This window comes from Macaca nemestrina, chromosome 8 (assembly GCF_043159975.1).
Source record: "Macaca nemestrina isolate mMacNem1 chromosome 8, mMacNem.hap1, whole genome shotgun sequence".
Lineage (NCBI taxonomy): Eukaryota > Metazoa > Chordata > Mammalia > Primates > Cercopithecidae > Macaca > Macaca nemestrina.
Window position 1 is genome coordinate 148,234,977 of NC_092132.1, and position 16,732 is coordinate 148,251,708.

The 16,732-nt window shown below is 38.5% G+C and overlaps 2 long non-coding RNA genes across 2 annotated transcripts in view; one reads left to right on the top strand and one right to left on the bottom strand.

Moving 5' to 3' along the window:
* Window positions 1-13,879, top strand: part of LOC105464181 (uncharacterized) — a 176,595-nt gene extending 162,716 nt beyond the window's left edge. The window contains exon 8 of the long non-coding RNA XR_011607291.1: window positions 13,539-13,879. This is a non-coding gene — a long non-coding RNA (uncharacterized lncRNA). The remainder of the gene's footprint in view (window positions 1-13,538) is intronic.
* The window catches only part of LOC139355947 (uncharacterized), a 268,335-nt gene that overhangs the window by 43,952 nt on the left and 207,651 nt on the right, over window positions 1-16,732 (bottom strand). The window lies entirely within an intron of this gene.

Consider the following 16,732-nt stretch of genomic DNA (forward strand, 5'->3'; position numbering starts at 1 on the left):
ATTATTATCTCCATTTTTAACAGAGAGAGAAATTGAGGATTTTATTAAGCAGCTTGCCAGAGGTCACAAACAATAATGTTGGGCAAAATATCTTTTTCCCAGGTGTGTCTAGCTTTTGAGATATGCCTTACACCACTAAATTACACTGTAATTTCTCTTCCACTAAAGAGAGAGATACAAGTTGTGGAAAGAAAGATATCATCATATAACTTTAAAATACCCATGGCTTTTAAGAAATCTTCACTCATTTTCCTCTTACTTGAATCAAAAGCAGCCCATATGTCAGAAAAAAAGGTATTTCTTGTTTTCTTTAAAACACATCAGCAGCAGAAATTCATTTCTATGTATATTTACCAAAACCTAACATAAAGGAGATATTTAATAAAATTAGACGTTAAAAAAGTAACAATATTTTATGTTGTCTAGGCTAATGATTTTTGTGAACTTGTCTGACTTAAATATCAGATAATATAAGTAATTAACTATAGCTTAAATTGATTCTAAAATTATTTTCTGAATTATAACTAAATATTTGATACATCAGTGAGTAATATATTGTGATGTAATATGAAATTTCATTTTGTTATATAAAAAATAATTTTAACTTAAAAATGCCAAAATATTAAGTATTCACTACAAACCACTATATGAATATAATCTAACCATGGCCTGTGGAGTTAGGCAGAAATGTACTCAAATATTTTTTTCCCTTCTTATGTATGTATATTCTTGAGCTTTTAATTTAAATGTTCTGAACTGAGATTTTAAAAAATGTATATGTTGCTGTAGACTAAATGTTTCTCTCTCTCTTTCTACATTTATATGTTGAAACCTTATCCCTAATGTGATGGTATTAGGAGGTGGGTGCTTTGGGAGGGAATTAGATCACAGTAGTAGGGCTCTAATAGATAAGTGTCCTTACAAAAGAGACTCCCAAAAGATCCCTTGCCCCTTGCCCCTTGCCTGTGATGACACAGGGAGAAGATGGCCATCTATGAACATGGGAGTGGGCCCTCACCAGACACCAAATCTGCCACCACCTGGACCTTGGACTTTCAGCTTTCCAAAACTGTGACAGGTGTGTTTTTTATAAGCCATCCAGTCTATGGTATTTTGTAATAGCAGCCCAGACTGACTTGGACATTTTCCTAACTGGTGGCATTGTTTTGATAATCCTGAGACATGGAGAGTATTTACTAAAAATAAGTCCCCTTTCTTCTTTTTGTGGGGGGAAAAAAAAAAGGCTGAAGAACAGGAAGTCTACAAACAGCATAAAAACTTTACAGAGCAGGACCACTGGGTGTCAACTTCCTGATAATTATACCTTCCTGAACATGTGAAGAATTCAGATATCATTGTTTTTCATAATGGCACCTAACTAGAGAAATAGATAAGGCAGTAAATAATGAGAAAAATCAATGTTCTTTGCTAAATACTTGGAAATTCTTCTTATAGTTTTTACACATCAGGATGATGATGATTTTTTTTTTTAACAAATTATTAGCACTACTATCATCACTGCCTGGCAGACATGACTTTTAAAGCAAAAAGAACATATGACTAAGGTTTTACAAAGTGCCACTTCTTTGCAAATATATGTAATATACATTAAAATAAGGTATTTACCCTGCAAGCAATGAAGGGAAATAATTTTATTAAATTTTCAACTTGCAACCCTCAACTCAGTAGACAAATACACATCCTCTCTCTAATTGTTTATTCTAAAAGAATGCAAATTTGTCATAATTTACAAATAGAAAGTGGCAATTTTCCTTGCACACAAATAAACCTCTATTTGTAACTACTTTCAGATAATTATACTTTCTAAAAACTTTAAGCCTGAAATGACTGTGATCTTTCTGAAAATGTTTGTTTCTCAGAAGTGTCTTGTTTACTGATAAAATTTCTTCTCATTAAAAATCAATTGGGAAACCTAAGATTTAAAAAAATTGATATGTGAGTTGAATTCTTAAGAACAATTTTATCTTGACTTGCAATGTCAACTGTTTTGAAGTTGATGGGCACATTTTTTATTAGGGAATAGAAGCTAAGAGTTGAAAAATATTAAAGAACTATAGAAGCCATGTAATCTCTTTTAGGGTCTTTACAAATTAGTCACTAGGTGGTATCCAAGAAAAAGTCTATTATATCCACACATGCACTTGTACACAAAGATTCATACCAACACTAGTTATGGTAGCCAAAATAATGAAAATTCAAATGTCCATCAACTGAAAAAATAGAGAAACAGAATATGGTGCATTCATACAGTGGAATATCATTCAGAAATAAAAAGGAACAAATTACTGCAATATGTATCAACATGGAGGAAGCATAAAAATTGTCATATGTAAAGGAAGCCAGGTATAAAAGACCACATATCATATGACTCACATATATGAAACATCTTCAAAATGCCAATCAATAGAGACAGCAAATATGTTAGTCACTACCTGAGACTAATGGTAGGAACATTGACATGACGGTATTGCTATGACTGGTTGTAAAAATACAATAGGGTTTTTGTTTCATTTTGGATTTCATTGGCAGGATGGTTTATTGTTTGTTTATGTTATTTTCACCAAGACATATTTTCCCAAATATGTTAGAAAAATAAGTTGAAGGTTCATAAAAACTTAGGTTTATGTTAATATTTTATTAATGAATTCATTTTCTTTCTGGCAATATAAGAAAAGGGAAGACACTGATCTGATGAATTAAATATCAATTCATAAAATATTTTTATTTTTTTAAACTATCATTCAAAATATTAAGTATTAAATATAAATAAAATGCCTAATGTCTGTGTGAACTTTTTTTTATCATGCTTTAAGTTCTGGGGTACACGTGCAAAATGTGCAGTTTGTTCCATAGGTATACATGTGCCATGGTGGTTTGCTGCACCCATAAACCTGTCATCTACATTAGGTATTTCTCCTAATGCTATTCCTCCTCCAGACCCCCACCACTCAACAGGTCCCAGTGTGTAATGCACCCACTGTGTCCATGAGTTCTCATTGTTCAACTCCCACTTATGAGAACGTGCAGTGTTTGGTTTTCTGTTCTTGTGTTAATTTGCTGGGAATTATGGTTTCCAGCTTCATTCATGTCCCTGCAAAGGACATGAACTCATCCTTTTTATGGCTGCATAGTATTCCATGGTGCCACATAGTATTCCATACGTGCCACATTTTCTTTAATCTATCATTGATGGGCATTTGGGTTGGTTCTAAGTCTTTGCTATTGTGAACAGTATTGCAGTAAACATAAATGTGCATGTGTCTTTATAGAATGATTTATAATCTTTTGGGTATATACCCAATAATGGGATTGCTGGGACAAATGATATTTCTAGTTCTAGATCCTTGAGGAATCGCCACACTGTCTTCCACAATGGTTGAATTAATTTACACCCCCACCAACAGTGTGAAAGTGTTCCTATTTCTCCACATTCTCTCCAGCATCTGCTGTTTCCTGACATTTTAATGATCACCATTCTAACTGGCATGAGACAGTGTCTCATTGTGGTTTTGATTTGCATTTCTCTAATGACCAGTGATGATGAGTTTTTTTCATATGTTTGTTGGCTGCATATATGTCTTTTGAGAAGTGTCTGTACATATCCTTCACCCACTTTCTGATGAGGTTGTTTATTTCTTGTAAATTTGCTTACGTTCTTTGTAGATTCTGGATATTAGCCCTTTGTCAGATGGATAAATTGTAAAAGTTTTCTCCCATTCTTTAGGTTGCCTGTTTACTCTGATGATAGTTTCTTTTGCTGTGCAGAAGCTCTTTAGTTTAACTAGAACTCATTTGTCAATTTTAGCTTTTGTTGCCATTGCTTTTGGTGTTTTAGTCATGAAGTCTTTGCCCATGCTTAGGTCCCGAATGGTATTGCTTAGGTTTTCTTCTAGGGTTTTTATGGTTTTGGGTCTTACATTTAAGTCTTTAATCCATCTTGAGTTAATTTTTGCATAAGGTATAAAGAAGGGATCCAATTTCAGCTTTCTGCATATGGCTGGCCACTTTTCCCAACACCATTTATTAAATAGGGAATCCTTTTCCCATCATTTGTTTTTGTCAGGTTTGTCAAAGATCAGATGGTTGCAGATGTATGGTGTTATTTCTGAGGCCTCTGTTCTGTTCCTTTGGTCTATATATCTGTTTTGGTACCAGTACTGTGCTGTTTTGGTTACTGTAGCCTTGTAGTCTAGTTTGAAGTCAGGTAGTGTGATGCCTCCAGCTGTTATTTTTGCTTAGGATTGTCTTGGCTCTGCAGGCTCTTTTTTGGTTCCATATGAAATTTAAAGTAGTTTTTTCTAATTCTGTGAAGAAAGTCAGTGGTAGCTTGATGGGGATAGCCTTGAATCTATAAATTACTTTGGGCAGTATGGCCATTTTTACGATATTGATTCTTACTCTCCATGAGCATGGACTGATTTTCCATTTGTTTGTGTCCTCTGTTATTTCCTTTAGCAGTGGTTTGTAGTTCTCGTTGAAGAGGTCATTCACATCCCTTGTAAGTTTTGTTCCTAGGTATTCTCTTTGTAGCGATTGTGAATTGGAGCAAAGTCTCAGGATACAAAATCAACGTGCAAAAATCACAAGCATTCCTATACACCAATAACAGAGCCAAATCATGAGTGAACATTTCTTAAATTATATGTATGAGAACCTTTAAGATACTGAGTTTCATCAAGAGCAAAGAATGCCTGACAAATCAATGCTAGCAACTAATGTGGAAAATAAATGGCCATACTCTAGAGTAATGTATTTGAAAAGGCTTTTTTTCCCCTGATAACAATCAAATTATATTAAGTGACTCTGAATCCTAAGTATTGTTTAACACTATATTTAAAACTCAGTTATCTTATTATGTAAATATGTTCATTTAAGAAAATAACCCCCACCCAGCTTCTCTTAGTGCGAACATCTTATCATAGTGATTTTATGCATACTATGAAATTAGAATTAGACAAAGCTTGGTGGCATGTGCGTGTAGTCCCAGCTACTCAGGAGGCTGAGGTCAGAGTATCACTTGAGCCCAGGAGGCAGAGACTGTATTAACTGAGACCTAGCCACTGTACTCGTGAGACAGAGATGGAGAGAAAAGAAATTAGCATATAGTAAAATACTTATGACTAATTCTATAGGTTTTATCTGGATTTCACCAACATTTTTACCATTGTACCTTTTTGAGTTTCAGTACCGAATCCAGCAGACCATGTTCCATTTAGCCATTTTGTCTTAGTCTCCTCAATGTAAGACAACTCCTCAGTCTTTACTTGTTTCTTGCAACCTTTACTTTTCTAAATAGCCATTTAAATTAGACAATTCATGAACAAAAGTGTGCACAAGACCCTGGTGGAAAAAGCACCATGTGAAAAATAGTTGAAAGTTTGGTATAATTAACATTTTACATCAATGATTATGAATTCTGGCTCTTCAATTCAGAATACAAATCATACTCTATTAGAAGGGTAAATATCAGACATTAATATAAAAGTAGAAAATATTTAGAGCATAAAGTAGCACCTTTAAATGTATTTTGGGTATACAGAGAGCTATCTAATGTTTCATTGGGATTTGTCAATTATTCTAGTTTGTGTAGACAGTCACTCTACAAATGCATATTCATATAAGCAAATAGTGCCAATGAATACTTACAGTCAATATCAAGTATTGACACAGTGTGGTGTCTAAATTATCTTTTCTTATCTATACACCCAAGAAACACTTTTTCTTAGTGTCAGTCTGTTGTCCTATTTTTAGGGTTGCTATCTTAGAGTAATTGTAGGTATAATTTGAATAAGAATTCTAACTCTAATCCTAGAAACCTTTAAGGTTTTTATGCGAACTGTATCTGCTGCATTTGATGATGGAGGATTGAGGTCCTTGTACACTGGGTTGGTGATTCACAGTAAACAAATGTTTAATAAACTACCACCTACACTGCTGGTGATTGTGGCATTATCATCTAGTTCAATCTCTAATGAGTCTTGGGAGAAAGGTATTTTCTTCATGTTTTTATTGCTGAGGAAACTAAGGTTCAGAGAATGAGGTAATTACTGAAGTCATATGGCTAACATGCAATTGAGTAAATAGACCCAATTTTGAAAACAAACCCAGTTCTCCTTTCACTGCACCACAGAATCTTTTTTTCCAGCTTATTTTTATTTCTTCCCCAGATCATAGATTGCATCTTCTCTCAGGATCCATTCTTAGGTGTGTTGCATATATTTTCTGTCTTTAAGCAAGATAGAATTGCACCATGATGCTGAAATAAATGCAGTGAGTGTAGATGTATTATTTTCTGTGAAACTTTTTTTTTCCCCAGTAATGACCAGAAAATGATACCAGTCTGATTCTCCTCCCTCCACCTTTTCCCCACATGTGGCTTGCTCTCTTCTGTCTGGGTTGAGCCCTCTCTCATCAGCACCTTCGTCTTTTACTGATGCTGTTACTGCTTCCAAGATCTCCCTAAATCTGAGGACTGATTCTCCATTATCTCTCAGCTTTTCTTTTCTTTCCTTTTAAAGTCCCCAAAGCCGTGGTCCTTACCTGCATGTTTTCTGTATCTTACTATCTTTTGTTTTTAGCTTTTCATTTCAGCTCTGGTAACTGTTTATCTGGTAACTGTTTATTGCAATATGATTGAGTAGTGTTTTCAGGCAAAGTTCAGTAATATCATTGGAGATGAAGATAAAGATCATTTGATAATAAGAACAGGTGGCCATGGCTATGTTACAGGAAAATGAAATTCAGGTACAAATACCTTTAAAATGGAATTTAAAGTGCAAGTATTTATTTGTTAATATTTAACAAACATAGGAAGAGGATGAAGTTTTTCTAAAGAGTGGAAAATATATATCCAAAGAACAACTGTGTGTTCCACATGGAAAACAAAATAAGCAATTTGCTAATATTGTATATGGAGTAGTGTTGCCTAAATAACATATAAGCAAATATAAAATTGACATGTAAAATGTGTTTGAAAGACAATTATGCTGTAAAATGCAGCTGTCCAATTCTAGCAATTGTCCATACTTAAGGATTTCTTAACACTACTATATATCAGATAATTATTTCTTAGAGAAATATGGAGCCTGATGAGATTGTCTATGTAGACTATAAATTAACTTTTAAACGTTCATGTGCATTAATTAAGTGATTTCACAAGAGCCACAGTGGACTTTAAAATTAAATCCTGTAAATTTACAAAAGAAAAATTGTATGTCGTAAAAATTTAAAAAAACTTTTGTTCTTCAAAAGACATATCAAGGTTTTTTTAAAAACCTACAGGATAGGGGACGTCATTTACAAGTTATTGCATGTAACTAAAAGGGACTGTATCTAGAACATGTAAAGAACACTTGCAACTCAATAAAAAGGCAAATAACCCAATTTAAACATGGGTGGAGAATTTGAATAGACAATTTTTTTTTTTTTAATTTCCCTAGGTTACTGGGGAACAGGTAGTGTTTGGTTATATTAGTAAGTTCTTTAATGGTGATTTGTGAGATTGTGGTGTACACATCACCCTATTAATAATATACACTGCACCCTATTTGTAGTCTTTTATCCCTCACCTCCTTCCCTCTGAGTACCCAAAGTCCACTGTGTCATTCTTATACCTTTGCATCGTCATAGCTTAGCTGTCACTTATGAGTGAGAACATACAATGTTTGTGTTTCCATTCCTGAGTTACTTCACTTAGAATAATAGTTTCTGATTTCATCTAGGTCACTGTGAATGGCATTGATTCATTCCTTTTTATGGCTGAGTAGTACTCCATCATTCATATATATACATGTCATGTGCATCCGTGTGGAGAGACCACCAAACAGGCTTTGTGTGAGCAATAAAGCTTTTTAATCACCTGGGTGCCGGCAGGCTGAGTCTGAAAAGAGAGTCAGCGAAGAGAGTCAAGGGTGGGGCTGTTTTATAGGATTTGGGTAGGTAAAGGAAAATTACAGTCAAAGGGGGGTTGTTCTCTGGCGGGCAGGAGTGTAGGGGTCACAAGGTGCTCAGTGGGGGAGCTTTTAGAGCCAAGAAAAGGAATTTCACAAGGTAATGTCATCACTTAAGGCAAAGACCAGCCATTTTCACTTCTTTTGTGGTGGAATGTCATCAGTTAAGGCAGGGGCAGGGCATTTTCACTTCTTTTGTGATTCTTCAGTTACTTCAGGCCATCTGGGCATATATATATGCAAGTCACAGGGGATGCAATGGCTTGGCTTAGGCTCAGACACCTGACAGTACATATATTGTTTTTATTTGCTTTGTCGAAGATCAGTTGACTGTAAGTATTTGGGCTTACTTCTGGGTTATCTAGTCTGTTCCATTGGTGTATGTGCCTATTTTTATACCAGTACCATGCTGTTTTGGTGACTATAGCCTTATTGTATAGTTTCAAATCAGGTAATGTGATGCCTCCAGATATTTTCTTTTTGCTTAGTATCACTTTGGCTCTGTGTGCTCTTTTTGGTCCCATGTGAATTTTATAATTTTTTTTTTTTCTAATTCTGTGAAGAATGATGCTGGTATTTTGATGGTATATATATCACGGTTTCTTTATCCAGTTGTTGATTGATGGGCATTTGGGTTGATTCCACATTTTTGCAATTGCAAATTGTGCTACACATGTGTGCAAGTATCTTTTTCGTATAATGACTTCTCTTCCTCTGGGTAGATACCCAGTAGTGGGATTGCTGGATCAAATGATTGTTCTTGTTTTAGTTCTTTAAGGAATCTCTCCATAGTGGTTGTACTAGTTTACATTCCCACCAGCAGTGTAGAAGTGTTCCCTATTCACTGCATCCATGCCAACATCTACTATTTTTTGATTTTGGCCATTCTTGCAGGAGTAAGGTGGTGTAGAATTGTGGTTTTAATTTGCATTTCACTGATCATTAGTGATGCTGAACATTTTTCAGGTTTGCGGCCATATGTATATCTTCCTTTGAGAAGTGTCTATTCATGTCCTTAGCCCACTTTTTGATGGGATTTTTTTTCTTACTGATTTGAGTTTGCCATAGATTCTGGATATTTGTCCTTTGTCAGATGTAGAGATTATGAAGATTTTCTCCCATCTGTGGGTTATCTGTTTACTCTGCTGATTGTTTTGCTGTGCAAAAGCTCTTTAATGAAATCCCAGTTACTTATGTTTGTTTTATTGCATTTGCTTTTGGATTCTTGGTCATGAAATCCTTGCCTAAGCCAGTGACTTCGGGTTTTTCCAATATTCTAGAATTTTTGTAGTTTCAGGTCTTAGATTTTAGTCTTTAATCCATCTTGAGTTGATTTTTGTATAAGGTGAGAGACAAGGATCTGGTTTCACTCTCTTGCCTGTGGCTAGCCAATTATTCCAGCACCATTTGTTGAAAGGTATATCCTTTTCCCACTTTGTTTTTATTTGCTTTGTTGAAGATCAGTTGGCTGTAAGTATTTGGGCTTATTTCTGGGTTCTCTTCTGTTCCATTGGCCTATGTGCCTATTTTTATACCAGTACCATGCTGTTTTGGTGACTATAGCCTTATTGTATAGTTTCAAATCAGGTAATGTGATGCCTCCAGATACCTTCTTTTTGCTTAGTATCACTTTGGCTCTGTGTGCTCTTTTTGGTCCCATGTGAATTTTACAACTTTTCAACTTTTCTTCTTCTTATTCTGTGAATATTGATTCTACCTATCCATGAGCATGGGATATGTTTTCATTTGTGTCATCTGTCTTTCCCTTCAGCAGTGTTTTGTAGAAGTTCAGTCAGGCTGGTGGGAAAAATTTTAAGATGGAGTTATATGGACACAAATCTTGGAAGGCGGGAAGGTTTTGCAAAAGTCTCAGGATAGGGTAATGGGTGAAAGCAGTCTAATCCTTACCTTGAGTAAATAAAGTGGGTACAAAGGAATGTAGAGTAGTTTATCTAAATAGCTTGTTTACTTATGTGGTCCTAAGACCAAGCTTTGATCAACCATGGGTGCATAATTGCTTTCTACTCAGGGGATTGGAAACCAGGTCAGTACTCTCTAGTCGTGTTTACTCAAGATCTTTGTCTTTTAATCTGTACTGAATAAATGCAAGCTTTCCCTGGCTGATCAGGGCCGCAGGTGCTCCTCTTTACAGCACCTTCCTCAGTGTCTGTGAGGGGCCCAGATCCTTAGCCGGACTGACAGGATAGTTGTGTATGCTGTTCATCTGTCACTGGGTCAGGGTCTGCAGGACGGACCCTGCAGCTGGTGCCCCATGTGAGGTACACTGCAAATGGAGCAGGGTGGATCCTTCGAAAATGTAGGTGATGTAGGTGAAAAGGACAGCGTGGTCAGTGAGTCATTGATGCCCACTTGGGATTTCCAAGTTTTGGGGGGGATAGTTTAGGCTAAAGTTTTATCATGGGACAACAGAACAGTGTATAAAAGTATTGAAACAGCTGCTTAAGGCTCCTGGAGCTTCAGTTTTGCAGGCTCAAATAAGGGACCTAATGCAAACTGTTGTAACCCATAATCCATGGGCCCCAAAAGAAGGTATGCTAAACATAAAGCTCTGGGAACAAGTGGGGAGAAATCTTAAACAACATTATGCACAAGGGCAACGGGTCCCAATAACAGCCCTAACACTATGGGCCTTATTTAGTGTGGCCCTGGCTCCACTATACACAGAAGATCCTAAGAAGGGGGAGGAGGAAGAACTGTCACCAACTTTACCACACCCTTTCCCTCAGCCCTGCTATCACCAAGTCAATAACGAAGAGGAAACAGAATTTTTGCCTGAGTCCCCTCCTCCACTAAATAGGAAAAAAGACAAAAGATACACTCCAGTTATAAGACCCTGTCTTAAGCAAGCAGCATTAAAAGGGGAGCTCTTAGCCTGCCCAGTAATGCAAGATCAACAAGGCAATTGGGCATATAGACCCAGTCTTTTAACGCTTATAAAAAGATGAAAAAACAAAACATTAGAGGCAGGAGCCATGCCACCAAGTGAGCAGTAGGCAAAAAGGAATGCTCGGTGGCCGGAAAGCTTACAAACCTGGAGCCGGTGAGTGGTCCCGGGAACTTGAGCTGTGCAGTGGCGGTGGTGATGGGAAGCCAGGCCCAGCATACTGGAGGTAGCCTTCTGGGGAGCGGCAGGAGGCACATGCAGGAGGGTCTGCCTGGCCTGCAGCAGACGCCTGGAGGAGTGGGGAAGGGAGCAGCACGGGTGAAAAGAAAAGCAGTGCAGACAAAAAGCGGCAGCGCTTAAGGCTTAAGCAAGCACAACATGGCTGCTGCCCCCGGACCTCCCCATCTCTGCAGGCGGCCCATGGCAAAATTTCATGTGTTCCTTGTATACAAGCAACATCTCAGATTATAATTCTTTGCTAAGATTTAAGTAAAATTTAAAAATCTGAAAGACCTGTCTCCTACTCTTGATGTGGCTCTCTCAAAATCCAATTTTAAATAAAGCAGTAACCTTTAAAGGGAGAGAAATTACAAATTCTACTAATAAGCTGCAAAATCTGTTTTCTATCTTAAAGGGCAATACAGCCCTAGATTCTCCCAGACATTTAACCCTTGCAGCAAAAAGAGAAATTGAGGAAATAGAACAGGCTGTCTCTCTAAGGCAACAAGATTGCATAGATCCAGGTTACTCAATTCAACTGTTTATTTTTCCCCAAAACACTCCCCTACAGTGTTAATAGGACAGATGACCTCAGGCCTACACTTACCAGAATGGTTTTTTTGTGCACTTACTGGGACTAAAACACTCTCTGCCTACATCCAGTTACTTAGGAAAGTCATCCATTCAGGTCACAAACGATGCAGTCTGTTGCTAGGTTATATCCTAATATTATTAGGATTCCTTAAAAAGCAATTTGAAGCAGTATTGCTAGTATCTGTCGATTTGCAAATAGTACTCTCCGATTACATGGGACAAATAGAACATGTCCTTCCTGCTGATAAACTCCTTTTCTTATCTCGTACTCCTGTAATCTTGCCTACAAAAATAGTTCACTCCCCCATACCTAATGCTTTAACACTGTTTACTGATGGTTCGGGTAAACATGGAAAAGTGGCAGTCTGATCACTTGATCTGGGTTTACTAGCACTCAGAGAGCTGAGATTGGGGCCCTGATATTGGCATTGGAAATGTTCCAGTCAGTCCATCAGTATTGTGAGTGACTCTGCTTACTCTGTTTGTTTGTTGCAGAATCTGAAACAGCCCTAATTAAGTCCACTCCGGAGCCTACCCTGTGTGCTCTTTTTCTCTGACTTCAGCAATTGCTAGATCAACATACACATCCTATTTTTATTACACACATTTGAGCCCACAGTTCACTGCCTGGCCCATTGGCTTATGGCAATAATCAAGCAGACCTGCAGGTTATGACATCACTGCATCATATCAATTCTTCCATCAAAAACTGGAGAAACTTATCTAAACAATTTCAACTCACCCAGAGACTAGCTAAACAAATTATCCTGCAATGCCCAGATTGCCAGCTCACAGGCACGTCCCCCTCCTTCAACAGGTGTTAATCCTAGAGGATTAGAATCTAAACAGTCATGGTAAATAGATGTTACACACATTCCTGAATTTAGAAAACTAAGATATGTATATCCATTGATATCAACATTCATCTAATTAGTGCACACACCCTTCCTGGAGGTCCACTCGATACGTCATTAAACATCTTTTAACTTTTGCATTTATGGGATGTCCCACAAAAATTAAAACTGATAATGGTCCAGCTTATGCCAGCTCACAATTTCAACAATTCTGTCGTACATGAAACATCTAACATTCCACTGGCATCCCATATAACCCCCAAGGACAAGTCATAGTAAAATGTGTCCACTCCACCGTTAAAGAAATGCTATTCACAATAGCAAAGACTTGGAATCAACCCAAATGTCCATCAGTGACAGACTGGATTAAGAAAATGTGGCACATATACACCATGGAATACTATGCAGCCATATAAAAGGATGAGTTCCTGTCCTTTGTTAGGGACATGGATGAAGCTGGAAACGATTATTCTGAGCTAACTATCGCAAGAACAGAAAACCAAACACTGCATGTTCTCACTCATAGGTGGGAATTGAACAATGAGATCACTTGGACTCGGGAAGGGGAACATCACACACCAGGGCCTATTATGGGGAGGGGGGAGGGATGGCATTGGGAGTTATACCTGATGTAAATGACGAGTTGATGGGTGCAGCACGCCAACATGGCACAAGTATACATATGTAACAAACCTGTACGTTATGCACATGTACCCTAGAACTTAAAGTATAATAATTAAAAAATGCTCAAAAAAGGGGGAGTATGGGTAAAGACCCTGCAACATTACTGGCACAAGCCTTATTTACCCCTAATTTTCTAAATTTAGATGAATTTCAATCAGCTGTAGAAAAGCACTTTTAAAACCTCTCAAAACGTAAAACCTGCAGTTTTATGGAAAAATGTAAACAATCATGTATGGTGTGGTCCAAATGAATTAACATGGGGAAGAGGGCATGCTTGTGTCCACACCCCCTCAGGTCCTCTTTGGATTCCAGCACGACGCATCAACCTATACCATGGCCTGGCTAGGACCCAACCCAGTACCAGAAATGAAGGCACTGACCCTACAGGATCCGCAGCCCCAGACGATGTGGCTTCCACGGACGACATAAGCTCTGGATGTTACCTAGGAGATGCTGAAGAAGACAACTCAGGAGGCTGAACGAATGCTGCTCCAGACACAGACACCATTCACTCCAGATAATTTGCTCCTTGCTATGCTTTCTGTTGTTCGTTGCAACTCATGTAGGATATCGATCCTTTTTAGGCTTTTGCTTTGTCTGCAACCTGTACCTGCTATACTCTATTGGGCTCATGTCTTAGATCTGCTTTTCTTTCACCCTGTCACCTGGGCAGACACCCCCTGCCCAGCCTTTAATAATGTGACTCCTTGGCTAGAAGGGATAGATTTGCCCGCAGTGGGGTCCCTCAGTCATGGCACACATTAAGTTGCCAGATAATACTACATTATCATCCCACTGTGTAAGCTATAAAGGTTCTAATCCTTATTGTGTACCTGCCCAAACACAATTAAGGCTATATTATAGCTATTATAGCAAAAAAAAAAAAAAAAGCCTTAAAAGTCTCAGCTGCAGGTCGCCTCAAACCAGGTAATGCAATCAATGCTGCTTTCCCAAACATTCCTTCCTGTGCTAAAGAACAAAGCTGGGAAAGTAATGGATTGCACTTTAGCTGGGAGGTCTGTAGGGGGAACAAGCCCATAGCCTCCAGTTAGGCAATTATAATATCTTAGACTGGAGCCCCTGCAGCCGTCTGCAGGGCAAACTTACTGATGTCCTCATCCATCATGTCAGCAATGCCAGTTTCATAGCCTCATCATATTCCCCTATGATTTGCGCTGAAGGGGCGATGAGACACTCTAGGCTGCAAGTGAAGTCCATGCCAGCCCAAGACACTTCATGGTACCTGGGACATCTTAGCACAGGACATAATTCCAGTCACAACTTTACTATAACCTTTATTCATAATCACACTGTTCAGTGCCTAATTCGCACTACCCATCAATATGTTTTCCTTATGGGAACTGGTATTTCCATTACACCTCAAAACTCTGCGTTTGTGACCCGGGTGCAGGGACAGGCTTGGTTTCCCTCATGTATCACTAATTACAGCTAGTGTCATAGTATTAAGGAGACAATCTGAGGCATTCTTTTTTTTGAGACAGAGTCTCACTCTGTCACCCAGGCTGGAGTGCAGTGGCCAGATCTCCGCTCACTGCAAGCTCCGCCTCCCGGGTTCGCGCAATTCTCCTGCCTCAGCCTCCAGAGCAGCTGGGACTACAGGCGCCCGCCACCTCGCCCGTTTAGTTTTTTGTATTTTTTAGTAGAGACGGGGTTTCACCGTGTTAGCCAGGATGGTCTCGATCTCCTGACCTCGTGATCCGCCCATCTCGGCCTCCCAAAGTGCTGGGATTACAGGCTTGAGGCACCGCGCCCGGCCAATCTGAGGCATTCTTGCCAGTCAATTTGACACGTGATTGGCAAGGTTCCTCTGCCTTCTTGGAACATGCCGTATCCGAGGTCAGACCCAAAAGATTCATAGGTGCACTTATAGCCTTTATAATCTTAGCCGTAGTCATCCTAGCAACTACTAGTGTGACTATACCATCTATTGCTGAATCAGTACAAACAGCTGCTTTTTAATAGATAATTTAGCCAGAAATGTGTCTAATGAACTTCTCTTACAGCGGGGTATAGATCAAAAGATTCTTATATGTCTGTAAGCCCTCGAGGCTGGCTTGGAATATGTGGGGGAGTGACAGGATGCACTGGCATTCCAATAGCAATTAAACAGCGATGGGGAGCATAAACATATCTGTGTCACTTCTCTTCCATGGAATCAATACATAATTGGGATGAGGTGAAACAGCACCTCTGGGGAACCTTTCATGACAATTCAACAGCAGATGTAAAGCAACTTAAAACTAAAATTTTAGAATCTCTTCCCACTATAGATCTATACACCCAACAAACAGCCATATGGAAGGGTGTGCAAGATCATCTTTCCTGGTTATACCTCCGTTCCTGGGTGTCACTCTTTGACTGGAAAAGAATGTTGCTAATTATACACGATTGTCTTATGTTATTTGCTAATTCTAGGATGCAAAGTTGGAGTAAGAGCAATGACCATGCTACCTAATGGACCTGTTGCTGCACACATCTGTATGCTTCCGTCAACAGAACCCAAGCCAAAAAACCAGAAAAGGGGCAGATGTGGGAGTACAGTCAGCCTGGTGGGAAAAATTTTAAGATGGAGTTGTAGGTACAAAGGAATGTAGAGCAGTTTACTCATGTGGTCCTAAGACCAAGCTTTGATCAATCGCGGTTGCATAATTGCTTTCTACTGGGAGTTGGGGGGTAATTGGCAACTAGGTCAATTACCCTCTAGTGGTGGTTACTGAAGACCTTTAATCTGTACTGAATAAATGTGAGTTTCACTGGCTGATCAGGGCCACAGGTGCTACTCTTTACAGCACCTTCCTTAGTGTCTATGGGGGCCTAGACCCTTACCCAGACTGACAGACAGAATATCTGTGTCAGTGTATATTTTTCATCCATTGTTGGTCAGGGTCTGTGGGACAGATCCCTGCAGTGTTTTGTAGTTCTCCTTTTAAAGGTCTTTCACCTCCTTGGTTAGGTATATTCCGAATTTTTGTTTCCCAGCTATTTTAAAGGGGTTGAGTTCTTGCTTTTATTCTCAGCTTGGTCACTGTTGGCGTGTAGAAGAGCTACTGATTTCTGTACATCTCCCATTTCATGTATTATTGAGCTTATTTGGATTTTCTTTCCTCTCTTCTTGGTTAGTCTTGATAATGGTCTATAAATTTATCTTTTGAAAGAACCAATTTTTTGTTTCATTTACCTCGTGTTATTCTGATTGTTTTATTTGGTTGCACTCTGATCTTGGTTATTTCCTTTCTTCTGCTGGGTTTGGTTTGTTCTTGTTTCTCTAGTTCCTTGAAGTGTGACCTTAGATTGTCTGTCTGTGCTCTTTCAGACTTTTAATGTAGGTGTTTAGGGCTATGAACTTTCCTCTTAGAGCTCTGTATCTTGAAGCAAATCCCAGAAACACATCAAAACATAACCCCTTTAAAGCATAAATCTCACAGGACCTATAATACAGAAATACAATTTAAAAAACAAACAAACAAAAAAGGTATACAGGCAAC